Genomic DNA, 15,263 nt, shown 5'->3' on the forward strand with positions numbered 1-15,263 from the left:
CCCCACCCGACCTGGGCTACCTTGTCCGCTATCTCATTTTTTTTTAAATTAATAAAAAATGCATGGTTTCAAAACAACAGTTACTTTATTTTGAAGGGGAGAGGGTAGTTGGCTTATAGGGAATTAAAATCAACAAAGGGGGCGGGTTTGCAGCAAGGAGAAACGCACACAAATGTCACACCGTAGCCTGGCCAGTCATGAAACTTGTTTTCAAAGCCACTCTGATGCACAGCGCACCTTGTTCTGCTCTTCTAATCGCCCTGGTGTTTGGCTGCTCAAAATTGGCCACCAGGCAATTTGCCTCAACCTCCCACCGCGCCATAAACATCTCCTCCTTACTCTCACAGATATTATGGAGCACACAGCAAGCAGCAATAACAATGGGAATGTTCGCAAAAAGAAAAGGAGTACTTGTGGCACCTTAGAGACTAACAAATTTATTAGAGCATAAGCTTTCGTGAGCTACAGCTCACTTCATCGGATGCATTTGGTGGGAAAAACAGAGGAGAGATTTATATACACACACACAGAGAACATTAAACAATGGGTTTATCATACACACTGTAAGGAGAGTGATCACTTAAGATAAGCCATCACCCACAGCAGGGGGGGGAAAAGGAGGAAAACCTTCCATGGTGACAAGCAGGTAGGCTAATTCCAGCAGTTAACAAGAATATCAGAGGAACAGTGGGGGGTGGGGGGGAGAAATACCATGGGGAAATAGTTTTACTTTGTGTAATGACTCATCCATTCCCAGGAATTCCACCATGATTTCAACAATTTCCATCCCACCATCAACCTCAGCCTGGACCAGTCCACACAAGAGATCCACTTCCTGGACACTACGGTGCTAATAAGCGATGGTCACATAACCACCACCCTATATCGGAAACCTACTGACCGCTATTCCTACCTACATGCCTCTAGCTTTCATCCAGATCATACCACTCGATCCATTGTCTACAGCCAAGCGCTACGATATAACCGCATTTGCTCCAACCCCTCAGACAGAGACAAACACCTACAAGATCTCTATCATGCATTCCTACAACTACAATACCCACCTCCTGAGGTGAAGAAACAGATTGACAGAGCCAGAAGAGTACCCAGAAGTCACCTACTACAGGACAGGCCTAACAAAGAAAACAACAGAACGCCACTAGCCATCACCTTCAGCCCCCAACTAAAACCTCTCCAACGCATCATCAAGGATCTACAACCTATCCTGAAGGACGAGCCATCACTCTCTCAGATCTTGGGAGACAGACCAGTCCTTGCTTACAGACAGCCCCCCAATCTGAAGCAAATACTCACCAGCAACCACACACCACACAACAGAACCACTAACCCAGGAACCTATCCTTGCAACAAAGCCCGTTGCCAACTCTGTCCACATATCTATTCAGGGGATACCATCATAGGGCCTAATCACATCAGCCACACTATCAGAGGCTCGTTCACCTGCGCATCTACCAATGTGATATATGCCATCATGTGCCAGCAATGCCCCTCTGCCATGTACTTTGGCCAAACTGGACAGTCTCTACGTAAAAGAATGAATGGACACAAATCAGACGTCAAGAATTATAACATTCAAAAACCAGTTGGAGAACACTTCAATCTCTCTGGTCACTCGATCACAGACCTAAGAGTGGCTATCCTTCACCAAAAAAGCTTCAAAAACAGACTCCAACGAGAGACTGCTGAATTGGAATTAATTTGCAAACTGGATACAATTAACTTAGGCTTGAATAGAGACTGGGAATGGATGAGTCATTACACAAAGTAAAACTATTTCCCCATGGTATTTCTCCCCCCCACCCCACCCCCCACTGTTCCTCTGATATTCTTGTTAACTGCTGGAATTAGCCTACCTGCTTGTCACCATGGAAGGTTTTCCTCCTTTCCCCCCCCTGCTGTGGGTGATGGCTTATCTTAAGTGATCACTCTCCTTACAGTGTGTATGATAAACCCAATGTTTCATGTTCTCTGTGTGTGTGTATATAAATCTCTCCTCTGTTTTTTCCACCAAATGCATCCGATGAAGTGAGCTGTAGCTCACGAAAGCTTATGCTCTAATAAATTTGTTAGTCTCTAAGGTGCCACAAGTACTCCTTTTCTTTTTGCGAATACAGACTAACACGGCTGCTACTCTGAAACCTGTCATTATGCAATGGGAATGTTGACTGTGCTGAGGTCTGACCTAGTCAGCAAACAGCACCAGCGAGCTTTTAAATGTTCAAAGGCACATTCTACCACCATTCTGTGTTTGCTCAGCCTATAGTTGAGCTGCTCCTTACTACTGTCCAGGCTGCCTGTGTACAGCTTTATGAGCCATGGGAGCAAGGGGTAGGCTGGGTCCCCAAGGATAACTACTGGCATTTCAACATCCCCAACGGTAATTTTCTGGTCTGGGAAGTAAGTCCCTTCTTGCAGCTGCTCGAATAGCCCGGAATTCCTAAAGATGCGAGCATCATGCACCTTTCCCAGCCATCTCACTTTGATGTCGGTGAAACATCCCTTGTGATCCACGAGTGCTTGCAGCACCACTGAGAAGTACCCCTTGCAGTTTACGTACTGGTTGGCAAAGTGGTCTGGTGCCAAGATAGGGATATGGGTTTCGTCTATTGCACCACCACAGTTAGGGAACCCCATTACAGCAAACCATCCAGTATGACCTGCACATTTCCCAGAGTCACTACCCTTGATAACAGAACATCAATGATTGCATTGGCTACTTGCATCACAGCAGCCCCCACAGTAGACTTGCCCACTCCAAATTGATTTCCGACTGACTGGTAGCAATCAGATGTTGCAAGCTTCCACTGGGCTATCGCCACTCGCTTCTCAACTGTCAGGGCAGCTCTCATCTTGGTATTCCTGCACTTCAGGGTGGGGGAAAGCAACTCAGAATTCCAGGAAAGTGGCCTTATGCATGCAAAAGTTTCGCAGCCACTGGGAATCATCCCATATCTGCAACACAATGCGGTCCCACCAGTCTGTGCTTGTTTGCCAGGCCCAGAATCGGCGTTCCACTGTGTCAGCCAGCCCCATTGCAGCCATGATGTCCCATTTGCCACATCCATGCTTTCAGGAACATCTGTGTCCATGTCCTCATCAAAATCCTCCTCATGCTCTCTTAGCCCACTTCTGCATATACTCCAGGATAATGCAGGAGGTGTTTTCAATGCTCACAACAGCAGCAGTGACGGTGAGCTGAGCTGAGCGGGCTCCATGCTTGCCATGGTATGGTGTCTGCACAGAAAAAAAGGCATGAAACGATTGTCTGATGTTGCTTTCACGGAGGAAGGAACATGTACCCAAAACCACCCACGACAATGTTTTTGCCCCATTGGACATTGGGAACTTAACCCAGAATCCCAATGGGCAGCGGAGACTGCGGGAACTGTGGGATAGCTACCCACAGTGCACCGCTCTGTAAGTCGATGCTAGCCACGGTAATGAGGACGCACTCCGCCAACTTAATGCTGTTAGTGTGCACATACGCAATTGACTGTATAAAATCAATTTCTAAAAATCGACTTCTATAAGATCGACCTAATTTCATAGTGTAGACATACCCTCAGACAACTTCCTTTGCCTCTATCTTAAGTAGAGTTCCAGCCAATCAGTGCGGCTGGATGTCTCACCTAACCAGTTGTTATTGGGGAATTCAGTGCCCAGGATGTGGTATCACACTTTGCGATAGGCATGTGTAGGACCCATGGAGTGTGAAAGGTATGTTGTGCGGCGTATTGAGTATAGTAGTGGAGAGATGTCTGCAGGTTTTGCATTTGTTGTTATGGAAGAGTCTGTTGTCTTTTTAGTTGGTGTGTCCTGTTCTGTGGGGAGCTTGCTTATGATGGGGAGCTTGGTGAGGCTGAGGGATTGTCTGAATGCCAGAGGAGAGTGTTCAGGATGCGCTCCTCATCAAACAGGAGTTGTAACTGTTTAATGATACCCTGCATGCGTTCCAGTGTGGGGTGGTAGGTGCTTTTTTCCCCTTCTCTCGGGGTATTTGGGTGGCCCGTTCCATGATGTGATCTACTTCTCTGGTGTGTGTCCTTGTTTAGTAAGGCTGTTTCAAGTGTGTATCCCAGACTCTCTCCTCAGAACTATGGTATCTGAGTACCTGGCTGTAGATAACAGATTTCTCGGTGTGTTTGCGGGTGATTACTGGACCCGTGAAGCTAACTGAGGTGATCCAGGGTTTCTTGTATATAGCTGTCCTTGGGGTTCCATTGCTCAGGCTTATCATGGTGCCCATGAAATTGATGCTGCTAAAGAAGCATTCCGACAGAGTTTAATGGATGAGTGATGGTTGTTGAAGTGATGATGGAAATATTTGAGGGAGTTTAGGTCAACTGTCCAAATGATGAAAATATCATTGACATATCTCAGCTATATCATTGGTTCGGTGGTGTATTTGTCCAGAAATTCTTCCTCGAGCCGGCCCATGAAAAAAATGGCATACTGGGGATGCCAATGCCCCAAAGACAGCTATGTAGGTGAAACCATTCACTATGCTCTCGAATAAACTCCCACACACACAAAAAAAAGATAAAATGACAAAATCACCATGTCATCCTTGGGTGAACACTTTTCATCATGCAGTCACTCCATATCTAATTGTCAATCCTCATCCTCAAAGGAAATCTGCACAACACCTTCAAAAGACAAGCCTGGGAGCTTAAATTCATAACTTTGCTACACACTAACAATCATGGACTCACCCATGCTCGACTGCTGGGACTGATTAGACTGCAGTGGAGTCTCAAAAAGATCCTTGCTCCTGGCATAGCTGGATCCCCTCCCACCCTGGTAGCAAGTCCCTGATCCTCCCTCACTTCCTCATAGACCTCCGTCATACCAAGGGCCTGTGACTCAGTCTCCTCGGAGATATCCACAGTGGGTGTGCAGGGTGGTGGTGGGGTCTCCGCCAAGAATGACACACAGCTCTTTGTAAAGGTGGCAGGTTTGCAGCGTGGCACTGGATCCACTGTCGATCTTCATGGCCTTCCAATACAGCTGCAACAGTTTCTTTGCTTTCATGCAGCACTGCTGCTGGTTCCTGTTGTACCTCTTCTCCTCTATCACCCATGCAATCTGCTCATAGATGTCCACATATCTAGAGCTGATCTGTAGCTGTGCTTGCACAGCCTCTTCTACCCACAGGCCCAGGAGATCCAATATCTCCTGTCTACTCCAGGCTGGAGCACATCTGGAACATGTAGCTGGCATGGTCAGCTGGGCAGTTGCACACAACAACAGAGAGCAGCTAAGTGTGCTTGCTAAGATGGACATAAGAAAAAGGCATTTCAAAAATATGCACGATTTTAAGGGTGGGTGCACTTCTGGTCTCAGTGACCAATGGGCAGTAGAGTTCACAATTGTGACCAGAGTGGTCAGTGTTAGGCATTGTGGGACAGCTGCTGGAGGACAGTTAGGATTGACATAGGTAACCGAGTGTCTACATTACCTCTATCATAGCTCAATGCTGCTCAGGGTGGTGGTATTACTATGTCAGCGTAGTGGAGGGCTTACATTGGTGAGAGACAAAGTGTAGACACATGCACAACTAGGTCGATGCAAGATGGTTTACATCCACCTAACTTTGTAGGGTACACCAGGGCTAAGTTTCTTCCACCACAAGAAGTTGGTCCAATAAAAGACATTAACTTACCACCTTCTCTCCTTCAAACAGTAAAACAGTTTATCATTCACCAGGAGAAAAACAGGTTTCTATTCCCACTGTCCAGAGTGATATTAGAAACAGCAAGGATTTTATTTTTTAAGTACAAAAAATTACCATGTCAGACTTTTTAGTAACCCAGTGAGCCACCCACAGAACACGTACATCAGATCTGGACTAACTGGTAACGTTCAGACAAAACTGTTGATCCTCAGCAATTCAGGTTTCAAACATCTATGAAAACGTAATGTGTTCTCCTCTCCTGCCTCCCTCACTGTCCTTGGCTGCATGAAGTTTCACTCATCCCTTCACTGCAGAAATCCATGCCAATTTCTACAGTAAGGCTCAATCCTACAATCAATCAGAGCCACTATTACAGACTTCTATGCCAAATGCAGGACTGGAAAACGAGAGCATCACTGCAGTTGTTTAAAAAGTCATTTAGGGAATAAAGGAGAAAAGATCTAAGAATTCAAGTGGATTTTCACAGCTTCTTTATTGGGGAAAAAAAAAGGAACTAAGACCCCGATCCTGCAAACACTTGTGTAATAACTTTATTTTACTACCACGATTAGTGCCATTGACTACAATTGGGACTACTCGCAGCAGTAAAGTTAAGCAAGTGCGTAAGTGCTGGAAGAATGGGATGGGAAGAAGTCTTATCAGAAATATCCAGCAATTATAGTTTCTAAATGACAAACCCATTGATGTATTTTTAAAAATGGATATTCAAAACCATTTTCACTTATACCTGCCATTTAGCTCACTAGAGCTATGAATGGTCTTGCCCAGGAAGCTCCAATTCACTGACATTTCTCAGGAGGAAGTTCTAACTTGATGATGCAGATTAGGTCTGAAAGGAAAGCAGATCTCACTGATCTGTCTGGGACTGCATGAACTGTTTGGTTTTTGAAATAAAATTTACCTTACAAGTTAATTTAACATTGTTAAACCATTATTAAATTAAACAAAGCTTTTTAAGTGAATATAGCTTTGACAGCCCCTATTTTCCCAGGCACACAGACAGCTTGCGCATTCTCTCCATTCTCCTCCAAATCATGATGGCATCTGCCTCTTTCATTGTTAATTGTTTCTTTATTATTTGGTATTTATGACATTTAGGGCCAGATTTTCAAAACACAGGCTCCCTTCCCCGTGCTCATAATTTGCAGATGCATATAACTGCACTTTTAATTATTTGCAGGCACAACTAATGTCATTACCCAATTCTGCATACATACCAGGTAGTCAGACATCACAATGACATCAGTTGTGCCTTCCAAAAAGGTAGGCCAGGCTAAAAATTAGGCCTTGCACATTTTCTTTTAAAGTGATTTGCTCTTTGCAATTAGATGTGCTGATCAGCATATACTTCAAAATACACAAGAGTTTTCCTTTAAATTAAATCTTAAAAGAAAACCTCTCACCAGGGATAAGAGTTATAGAAAAAATTAAGCCAAGAGGAGATGGGAAATGGGAACAATTTAGAAATATATCTGATTATTATAACTGTTAATGAAAAGAAAACACACACACATGATGAACCGGAGGGGTATTCATGAGCAGATTGATTGTTTACCACTTACCCGTGCTTCCTCGTCAAGTACCCAAAAGCTCAATGGCTGTAGTGCTGCTCAATAAATACTAATTGGAAATCAGGGAAGCCAAGAGTAAAATTAATTTTGATTAACTAAAGCTGATAATCATTAAAAAAGCATCTACAAAAACCCACAAGAGACACCATTTGCAGGTCATTTTAGTCCTATTTGCTTTGAATCACATTTGCAACTATATGCTGAAGGCAAAGATTTTAATTCAAAGAGTTTTGGATGTAACTTGTGAATAATATCGGGAAAGATTTCAAAATCCATGGGCCAGATTCTTAGTTATTCTACTACTATACTTGGGACAGGCATGGGGGGACAGGGGAGGTGACTAAGCCACTTTTGGGTTCCCCCATATTTTGGGGTTTTACAGGGTCTGCCTGGTCCTCACATGTAAGTTAGGGAAACCCCAGGACTGCTCATCTTATGTTCTGCTTCCCGTGGCTCCATAGAAAATAGCCGTAGTGCAGTGTGCTTTAGCCATATCCCTGACACACTAGTCTCCACTCACCCAGCTCCAGAGATTAGAAGCAGGACCAGTGCAAAGCCCTTGTACTAGATCTAATCTAGGCTCAGAATTCCTCTGAGCTGGAGGGCTGGGAGGTCCCCTGCACAGGGGACTGTATCTGCCCACTTTAAGACCTTGTCAATCTTCCAGGATGGTGTAAAAAGGCTACAGCAGAACTGAGAATGAGGCTCTCTATGCTTTAAGCCCTTTTGATTCAGCTTGTTTAAGTTTAGGCATTACAGCTCACCTGGCTCAACTGTGTATGTGCTCTGAATACACAGCTGATAAAGTCCCTGGGGGCACTTTACCAATAGACAATAGCATAGCAGATAAGGTGCACAGAATAACAGCTCCAGATTGCCAACTCTCGTCATCCGGTCGCGACTCTAGTGATTTGGAGATGTTTTTAACCTATCCCATGGAAACATGATGAAAGGCGCCAAACTCATGTGTGATGTTACACCCCATATTCTTCATAGAAATATTGTTATGATATGAATATAGCATAACTAAGATATGCCTTATGCAAGATGGGTCATATGAGGTATCATTGGAAAGGTTAAGATTTACTGAATGTGTTTATCTAATTTGTATGCATGTATCATTTCTGTATCTAAAGTTAGGAATATTGTCTATGTAACAATTACAACTGTGTTGGTATGTGCTTGGGAAACGCCCACCAGACAGTAAGCAATCAGCCTTAATGAGCCTTTAGGAAAAGTCATTGAGTCTTCGAAGATGTGGATCCCCCACCTTCTCAGGAGTTCCTTCCTGGGGACCTTGCAAATGAACCTTGTCTCATGGTTGCCCTGACACTGCAAGGTCATGTGATAGTATCACCTGGTACAAAATACCACCTTGGACACTGCTGGTACTTTTCCACTGGAAACAAAAGCTTCCATCCTTATGTAAATTCTATTTAAGGTTGGGAAGCAAGGCAATCTGGGTTCTCCATTTGCCTCCCCATGAGAGAAGGAAGACTGCTGAATGCTCCTAAACAAATCAAGGAACTAAGCTGGGGAAGGCAAGGGCTGAATCCAGGCTGAGAACAGTGATCTAGCCTGTAAAGAGATATAACTGGAACTCTGAGCTGCAGAAACTCTACAACCTGCCTAAACAACATTTACGGTGAGAAATTACTATGTGTAACCTATTTCTTTAATGTATTAAGCTTAGTTTGTGTGCTCAGTAATCTGCTTTGTTCTGTTTGTTATCCCTTATAATTACTTAAAATTTATCTTTTGTAGTTGTTAAACTTATTACTTGTTTATAACATAACCAAGTTTGTGCAATTCATAACCGGGGGGTGGGGAAGAAGCTGTGCATATCTCTCTCCACACTGAGGGAGAGGGTGTTTTTTATGAGCTTGAGCTGCACAGATTTTTCTATACAGCACAAGACAATACTATTTTGGGTTTATTCCCCAAGGGGGTGTGTACATGAATGCTGGGTGAATCCTGGAGCTGAATCCTCTCACACAGAGCTGACTTCAGTCTGTCTCTGCAGCTGGGTGTGGTCATACCTGTATGTGTGTGCTAGAGAAGGCTTGAGGGCCTGGCACAGCAAAGACAGGGTGAGGAAGCCCAGGCCGGTGGAACGGGTAGGCTCAGTGAGACCCCAGCAGATCAAGTGACACTCATAATGCGGGATACAATCCGTCACATCATGAATAGCCACCATCTCCTACGGCTGTCAAAAGGGCTGAAGCCAGAAAGATGCTACCATTTCCCTACAGTCTGTCTGCATGAGACCTCCACCATTTTCAATAAGATTGAAGCCATGCCTATAGGCAAAATGGCTACTGCTCTATGGTTCAGGGGAATAGGCAGGGAGAGACATGGTGAAAGAGGGCTGGGGAGAGTTGGGGAGCACTGGGGGTTGCAGGGGAATGGGGGAGCAGGAGGCAGGGTCTGGCACACGGGGAGGCAGAGCAGAGATGGCAGGGTATGGAGCAGGTGGAGGCAGTGCAGGGGTGGAAAGAGAAGTGATGAGGGGTTTCAGAGCAGGGGGAAACAGTATAGTGATGGGGGATTAGGAGCAGGGGGAGGCAGGGCACAGATGGGAAAGAAAACAGTGAGGGGGTCCACAGCAGAGGGGGGTAGGGGTGGAAAGGCAAATGATGGGGGGTTCAGGGGCAGGAGGAGGCAGAGGGAAGGGAGGAGAGGGAGGCTCTGGAGAGGCAGGAGGCAGGGCAGGTGAGAGAAGGTCCAGGGCATCAGGAGGCAGGGTAGGAGAGAAGCAGTTCTGCCCAGTCTTAGGCAGAGAAATGGGTGGGAGTCAGGCTAGTATTCATTGCACAAGGCTAAAACAATCCCATATTATTTTTAGAAATGTATCTGATGTATCTGTGACATTACTGCTTATATGATGATACAAGTTCTTTATTATGTATATCTGTAATCATAAACCCTAAAAGTAATATGTTTCAGAGTAGCAGCCGTGTTAGTCTGTATTCGCAAAAAAGAAGAGCTCACGAAAGCTTATGCTCTAATAAATTTGTTAGTCTATAAGGTGCCACAAGTCCTCTTCTTTTTTTTTTTTAAAGTAATATAAGTTCTATGTGTGAGTGGGAATCATGGTGCATTAATTAGGTCAGAGGCTCTCAAATGATCTATCATCCAGCCCTTCTTTTAGCAAAGGAAATAAACTGGGGGGGGGGGGGGAAGGGAGTCAAGACAGTAATAGGAAATGGATGGCAGTTCCCCTATCTTAGGGATGAGGAGAGGATAAATGGAGTCTCTATCTTAGCTGCTAGAGAGAGGTATGCATTTTTGTGGGCATTAACGGTTGACTTTTGAATCTGAAATTCTCTCAAACTCTGGCTGAGGATAGAGGGAAGTTAAAGTCAAACTAACACCCCCACCTCGATTTCTATGGTTTTTTTCAAAAAGAAAAGGAGTACTTGTGGCACCTTAGAGACTAAAATTTATTAGAGCATAAGCTTTCGTGAGCTACAGCTCACTTCATCGGATGCATTTGGTGGAAAAAACAGAGGAGAGATTTATATATATACACACACACACACACACACACAGAGAACATGAAACAATGGGTTTATCATACACACTGTAAGGAGAGTGATCACGTAAGATAAGCCATCACCAACAGCAGGGGGGGGGGGAAGGAGGAAAACCTTTCATGGTGACAAGCAGGTAGGCTAATTCCAGCAGTTAACAAGAATATCAGAGGAACAGTGGGGGGTGGGGTGGGAGGGAGAAATACCATGGGGAAATAGTTTTACTTTGTGTAATGACTCATCCATTCCCAGTCTCTAGTCAAGCCTAAGTTAATTGTATCCAGTTTGCAAATTAATTCCAATTCAGCAGTCTCTCGTTGGAGTCTGTTTTTGAAGCTTTTTTGTTGAAGTATAGCCACTCTTAGGTCTGTGATCGAGTGACCAGAGAGATTGAAGTGTTCTCCAACTGGTTTTTGAATGTTATAATTCTTGACGTCTGATTTGTGTCCATTCATTCTTTTACGTAGAGACTGTCCAGTTTGGCCAATGTACATGGCAGAGGGGCATTGCTGGCACATGATGGCATATATCACATTGGTAGATGCGCAGGTGAACGAGCCTCTGATAGTGTGGCTGATGTGATTAGGCCCTATGATGGTATCCCCTGAATAGATATGTGGGCAGAGTTGGCAACGGGCTTTGTTGCAAGGATAGGTTCCTGGGTTAGTGGTTCTGTTGTGTGGTGTGTGGTTGCTGGTGAGTATTTGCTTCAGATTGGGGGGCTGTCTGTAAGCAAGGACTGGTCTGTCTCCCAAGATCTGAGAGAGCGATGGCTCGTCCTTCAGGATAGGTTGTAGATCCTTGATGATGCGTTGGAGAGGTTTTAGTTGGGGGCTGAAGGTGATGGCTAGTGGCATTCTGTTGTTTTCTTTGTTGGGCCTGTCCTGTAGTAGGTGACTTCTGGGTACTCTTCTGGCTCTGTCAATCTGTTTCTTCACTTCAGCAGGTGGGTATTGTAGTTGTAGGAATGCATGATAGAGATCTTGTAGGGGTTTGTCTCTGAGGGGTTGGAGCAAATGCGGTTATATCGTAGCGCTTGGCTGTAGACAATGGATCGAGTGGTATGATCTGGATGAAAGCTAGAGGCATGTAGGTAGGCATAGCGGTCAGTAGGTTTCCGATATAGGGTGGTGGTTATGTGACCATCGCTTATTAGCACCGTAGTGTCCAGGAAGTGGATCTCTTGTGTGGACTGGTCCAGGCTGAGGTTGATGGTGGGATGGAAATTGTTGAAATCATGGTGGAATTCCTCAAGAGCTTCTTTTCCATGGGTCCAGATGATGAAGATGTCATCAATGTAGCGCAAGTAGAGTAGGGGCATTAGGGGACGAGAGCTGAGGAAGCGTTGTTCTAAGTCAGCCATAAAAATGTTGGCATACTGTGGGGCCATGCGGGTACCCATCGCAGTGCCGCTGATTTGAAGGTATACATTGTCACCAAATGTGAAATAGTTATGGGTCAGGACAAAGTCACTAAGTTCTGCCACCAGGTTAGCCGTGACAGTATCGGGGATACTGTTCCTGACGGCTTGTAGTCCATCTTTGTGTGGAATGTTGGTGTAGAGGGCTTCTACATCCATAGTGGCTAGGATGGTGTTTTAGGAAGATCACCAATGGACTGTAGTTTCCTCAGGAAGTCAGTGGTGTCTCAAAGATAGCTGGGAGTGCTGGTAACGAAGGGCCTGAGGAGGGAGTCTACATAGCCAGACAATCCTGCTGTCAGGGTGCCAATGCCTGAGATGATGGGGCGTCCAGGATTTCCAGGTTTATGGATCTTGGGTAGCAGATAGAATACCCCAGGTCGGGGCTCCAGGGGTGTGTCTGTGCGGATTTGTTCTTGTGCTTTTTCAGGGAGTTTCTTGAGCAAATGCTGTAGTTTCTTTTGGTAACTCTCAGTGGGATCAGAGGGTAATGGCTTGTAGAAAGTGGTGTTGGAGAGCTGCCTAGTAGCCTCTTGTTCATACTCCGACCTATTCATGACGACGACAGCACCTCCTTTGTCAGCCTCCTAGCCACTATGGAATAAGTTACATCTGGCTGCTATGCTCCAAGTATAGACACTGCAAGTGCAGATAAATTTAGGCTCAATCCTGGTTCCATTTTATCAGAGCAAAACTCCTGCATTTCAGTTGCTTCAGGGAATATTGCTTATCCTGAAGCCATTAAAATTCCAGTCTGTCCAAAGAATGTACCAGTCTCAAACTTGCATCTCATTGACAGATATTCTAAAGGGTCAAGAAAACCAGTGAGGGAGATTCAGCCACAGTTGATCTCTGCATCAGGAGTCCTGAGGCCATGTCCACAAGAATCAAATCAGCAGCAAGTCTTCTGGAAGAGACAAAGAACTCAGGTCCTGACCACTTGGTGCACTTTTTGCAGAAATCAGGTTGCTAACCCTGGCCAAGTTATAATTTTACTAATTATGTCTTGCGTATGTAAAATCCCTCCTAGAGTTTAAACTAGACTAGATACATTGTGCTCCACTTTCTGTCCTAAACTGTTGTGTAGTGTACTGGTGCAGTGTTAACCAGCTGCTGCCTTGCTCTCTAGAGCTGGCTGCATTTCAGTGGAGAGTGAAAGCAATGCAAACTAATGCAGGAAAGGCACCGTGGGATCCTTCTTCCTGAAAGGTGCAGTACAAATGAAAGTCATAAAGTACTGACACCCCAACATTTGCCAGCTATTTTGAGAACAAACCAAGGCAGCTAATAACCACTCAGTTTTCTCTGCAGGTGCTAAAAGTAACAACCCTGCCCTTAGTCTCAAAATGCCCAATTCATTGACACAATACAGACCCTTCATACAAGGGGCAGTAAAACCAAGAGATCCAGCCAATGGGGAATCCCTCCACCCCCACCCAGTTTAAGGAAAATCCCTGCAAGGCATAGTACTGAGGTAACAGTTTTATGCCATTTCCTCTCTCAGCCATCCCCCCCATACATAAGATGCATAGCTGGAGAAAATGGGCAGTCTTAGTATAAAGGAGAACCAAAACTGGTGTAAAGCCACCTTTCCCCTCTTTGGGTCCCACAACAAGCAGAGCTTTGCCACACCTGAGAATCAGCCTATGCTGTTCTCCAGTGGATGTTTATCATTGATACTCTCTGCTCCCTGATGGCTGTTGGAGAACATCTGCCTTTTTTTTAGTATGCCATCTATTCAATTATGTACAAATATTAAACTGTTTGAAAAAGCTTTTGTTAGTTCCTGCGACTCCAAACGCAGGATGAGAACAAAAGAAAAAAAGTGCTATTGTCATCCTCCTGAGTAAGCAGCTAAAAAGAGCTCTCTGGCACTGGAAGGTTTTGTTTCTTAGCTTATTTATAAGATTAGTAATAATACAGGAAGTATCCAGCACTGCCAGTTAGAACAGTTAGGGAACACAATAAAAACAACCAAAGTAGCAGCTAGGATTTAGCAGTGTGTGAAGTGGTCAGATTAGATCAGCGGTTTTCAAACTTTTTTGCTGGCAACCCAGTTGAAGAAAATTGTTGATGCCTGTGACACAACAGAGCTGGGGATTAGGGGTTTGGGGTGTGGGAAGGGCTCAGGCAGGGGGTTGGGGTGTTGGAGGGGGTCAGGGCTCTGGGCTGAGGGTGCAGGCTCTGGGGTGGGGCCAAGGACGAAGGATTTGGGGTGCAGGGGGGCTCCAGGTTTTGGGGAGGCTCAGGGCTGTGGCAGAGGATTGGGGCGTGGGGTTGGGGCATGGGTTTACCTCAGGCGGCGCAGCAGGGGTGCTAAGGCAGGCTTCCTGTCTGTCCTGGCACTGAGGACCACACTGTGCCCCGGAAGCAGCCAGAAGCAGGTCCATCTTCTAGGCGGGGGCGCATAAGCGGCTTCACGTGGCTCTCGCCCGCAGGCTCCACCCCTGCCAGCTCCCATTGGACGGTTCCTGACCAATGGGAGTGTGGAGCCGGTGCTTGGGGCGGAGGCAGTATGTGAAGCCCTGTGCCCCTCCTCCCCCACCTAGGAGCCGGACCTGATGCTGGCCACTTCCAGGGCGCAGCACGGTGTCAGAACAGGTAGGGACTAACCTGCCTTAGCCGAGCAGCACTACCGAGGGGACTTTTAATGGCCCAGTCGGCAGTACTGACCAGAGCCACCGCAACTCAGTGCCTTACATTCTACGACCCGTAGTGGGTTGCAACCTACAGTTTGAAAGCCACTGGACTAGATTATCACAATGGTCCTTTCTAGCCTTAAAGTGAGAAATTACTACCCAATATGCTTTGCCTTTATATATTGTGACAAAGTTCATCCTCTGCCTTGGTGGGTCCTGTGCTTATTGGTGGATTTGCTCGCCTCAAAGGTTCACGGCAGCCCTCAGTTTGGCCACTTTCATGGCTCAAATCTGCCATTCACTCAGTTAGCCTCATTACTGGCCAGCATGGGGAAAAGGAGGAAGAACAATCCCCAAGTCTCTGCTGGTCCACCTAGTGGATCG

The 15,263-nt window shown here is 45.6% G+C and overlaps 1 protein-coding gene across 1 annotated transcript in view; it reads right to left on the reverse strand.

Annotated features, from left to right (window-relative positions):
- The window catches only part of CLUAP1 (clusterin associated protein 1), a 133,193-nt gene extending 132,308 nt beyond the window's left edge, over positions 1-885 (reverse strand). Inside the window, exon 1 of the mRNA XM_038420669.2 lies at positions 880-885. The gene's annotated coding sequence lies outside the window, so the exon portion shown is untranslated. The remainder of the gene's footprint in view (positions 1-879) is intronic.
- Positions 886-15,263: the final 14,378 nt, after the last annotated feature.

Source organism: Dermochelys coriacea, chromosome 10 (genome assembly GCF_009764565.3).
Source record: "Dermochelys coriacea isolate rDerCor1 chromosome 10, rDerCor1.pri.v4, whole genome shotgun sequence".
Lineage (NCBI taxonomy): Eukaryota > Metazoa > Chordata > Testudines > Dermochelyidae > Dermochelys > Dermochelys coriacea.